At 51.5% G+C, this 3,108-nt stretch overlaps 1 non-coding gene and 2 pseudogenes across 1 annotated transcript; all 3 read left to right on the plus strand.

Annotated features, from left to right (window-relative positions):
- Positions 1–675: 675 nt before the first annotated feature.
- LOC120925194 lies at positions 676–806 on the plus strand (annotated as a pseudogene).
- A 1,043-nt stretch (positions 807–1,849) lies between these two features.
- Positions 1,850–2,009, plus strand: LOC120925661. Its single transcript, XR_005746878.1, has one exon. It is a non-coding gene; the product is annotated as a U1 spliceosomal RNA (small nuclear RNA).
- A 946-nt stretch (positions 2,010–2,955) lies between these two features.
- Positions 2,956–3,108, plus strand: LOC120925689 (annotated as a pseudogene).

Below are 3,108 nucleotides of genomic sequence, written 5' to 3' on the forward strand. Positions count from 1 at the left end.
TCAGCTATGATTAAGCACTAATTTATAGTGCGAAATGCGTCAGACGTTTTACTCCCGTGTTGTGAGCTGTGACTTATAGTGAATTTTTCCTTTTTTAAATAAAGACAACCATCAAGGTTTTTTCGAGTGTGGCTGTCAATATTTTCTTTTTCCATTTGTTGCTTTGTGCATTGCCAGCACCCTTGATCTTCTGAGACCATACTGATCATCCTAACGCAGGGATATGCAATTAGCGGACCTCCAGATGTTGCAAAACTACAAGTCCCATCATGCCTCTGCCTCTGGGTGTCATGCTTGTGGCTGTCAGAGCCTTGCTATGCCTCATGGGATTTGTAGTTCTGCAACAGCTGGAGGTCCGCTAATTGCATATCCCCGTCCTAACACTATACACCTGGAGCGGTAACTTTCTTTCCTTAACTGGCTATGACACACCTATGCCAACAACCCTAAATTATTTACCTCTTCATAAGTTGTTAGAGGATTGGTCCAGAACCATAATGATTTATGATGGGTGCTGAGTTTATAAAGCACATTTGTATATACTGTAGGTATCCTTCAGTACATCTTTTTAAAAAAATACTTACCTGGCAGGGGAGACACCATGACGGTGGTTCTCCCAGGGCGAGAAACGGCTATTGCACACTCTAGGCCGTGCTGATCGTGGTTGTCTTCCCTGCCGCTTCTCGGCCTTTTGGCTAAGATCAAGTGTAGTATCTGTTCTTATCAGTTGCCAATAGGTGGTGCTAAGCTGACTGTCCCCGGTACCCTGTGGCAGGGGGAAAGGGATGGCAGTCGGCGGACGCTAAGCCTGTTGGCGTGGAGGTGGAAGCCTTCTGATCGGGACAGTGAGGCATGAGGTTGAAGCCAAGATGCCGGGTCCCTGGCCGTTGGCCTGGATTTGGTGGTATCTGCCCCAGTCAGTTGTTCTGGAGGGAACCCTTGCTTCTCCTTTAACCGGGAAGGAGTGGGTAGTACTTCCAGAATGTGATTAGGTGGGAGAGATAGGGGTTGTGGGTAGAGCCTGCTTAGGTGGGCTCTCCCCAACCTCTTCTCCCACCTTCCTGGCTGGGAAGGGTGCTGCCGGTCCGGACCGGGGGCTAGGGACCGTTAAAAAGCCCATGGAGATTGTGCCCCTGGAGTGGCAGTCCAGGGGTGCCATACATTGCACGAGTGTTTGAGGGGCACTCATCGTGTGGCACCTTCAGGTCACTGATCTCCACACACACCTTTTTGACACCTGCCGCTAGGGCCCGGCCTTTTGGCTAGGACCAGTGGAATTTTTGTTTCCTAGCCGGAGGGCCGGCCAATGTATAGCACATTGGTCACTTTCCTCACTCTCCCATCTTCCTTCTCCCCACTTTAATTTTTTATTTTCCCCGTGTTTGTCTGTTTTTGTCACTTTTTTGTTTGGTGCACTGCACTTTATGTGTGATGAGTAGGGTGCTGGTCCTCGGACCCGCTCAGAAAGTCTTGGGAGTTGGTGGACCCGGCCTTCTGGCTAAGTTCGCCGGCTCTCATGGGGTCTCCCTTCGGGGGAGCCTCACCGAGGAGGGTTCTGTTTCGGCAGTCCCTCTGAGGATGTTGGGTCCTTGTGGCTTTGGCTGCTTGGACCAAGATGGGTCCATATGGCTTCGGCTGTATGGACCACAGTTTACTCTTTTCCCTGCCAGGAGCCTAACGCCCCGGGGGATCAGAGCTGGGTCCTCTTCGGAGGACCACTTGACGATGCACCGTCAGTTTTTTGTTGCACCTCTTTATGTGTGTGCACATTTTTCCTGCACCGGGTGGAGTTTTTGGGTTGTGTTTTACACGCCACAGGCTTTTCAAAAAAAAATATCTTTTTAAAAAAATACTTACCTGGCAGGGGAGACACCATGATCATGAAGGTGGTTCTCCCAGGGCGAGGCACGGCTATTGCACACTCTAGGCCGTGCTGATCGTGGTTGTCTTCCCTGCCGCTTCTCGGCCTTTTGGCTGGGACTGGATGTGGTATCTGTCCTTATCAGTTGTCAGCGGAGCGCTGAAGCACCTCCTACATGGGGAGGGTGGATGCAATCCAATGACGTCATTGCACCTGGAAGGATGGTTTCAGCAGGGACTACGCTGTGCTGCCCGACAGAAGGCTGTTACCTGAGCGGCAGTTCTCCCCAAGAAAACCTTGAAGGGCTCTCTAGCTGGCAGGGGTGGAGGGCTGCACTGGCCGGTCGGGGGGTCGGATATGGAACGAAAAGCCTATGGTGCATGTGCCCCTGAGTGGCAGTCCAGGGGTATCTGAAGATCACTGTGTGTGAGGGACACATTGATTTAAGATACCACGGTCACTGCACCAGATACATGCTTTTTTTAGCACCTGCCTCCTGGGCCGGGCCTTTTGGCTAGGACCGGAGGAATTTTTTATTCCTGGCCGGAGGGCCTGGTCATTGTTTCACCACAATGGCCACTTCTTTCACTCTCCTCTCCACTATCCCTTCCCCCACTTTATTTTATTTAAGCCTGTGTTTGTCACTTTTTTGTCTTTTTTTGTTGTGCACGTTTTGTGACACTGTGTGATTAGTAGGGTGCGGGTCCTCGGGCCAGCCCTGAACGTCTTGGGAGTGGGTGGACATGGCCTTCTGGCTTAGTTCGCCTGCTCTCATGGGGTCTCCCTTCGGGGGAGCCCCACCTAGTACTGGGAGGGTTCTGTTTCGGCAGTCCCTCCGAGAAAGTTGGGTTCGTGTCGGCTTCGGTTGCTCGGACCACAGTACCTCAGTCCCCGTCTGGAGCCTAACCCCCGGGGGATCAGGGTTTGGGTCCCTCTTCACAGGAGGACCACTTGATGTTGCACCCGTCTGCACGTTTTTGTGAACACTCTTTATGTGTGTGCACATTTTTTCTGCACCGGGTGGAGTTTTTTTGGGTGTGTTCACACGCCATAGGCTTTTCAAAATAAAAAAATATATATATCTTTTAAAAAAAATACTTACCTGGCAGGGGAGACACCATGATCAGGAAGGTGGTTCTCCCAGGGCGAGGCACGGCTATTGCACACTCTAGGCCGTGCTGATCGTGGTTGTCTTCCCTGCTGCTTCTCGGCCTTTTGGCTAGGACTAGGTGTGGTATCTGTCCTTA

The sequence above is a fragment of the Rana temporaria genome, chromosome 1 (genome assembly GCF_905171775.1).
Source record: "Rana temporaria chromosome 1, aRanTem1.1, whole genome shotgun sequence".
NCBI lineage: Eukaryota > Metazoa > Chordata > Amphibia > Anura > Ranidae > Rana > Rana temporaria.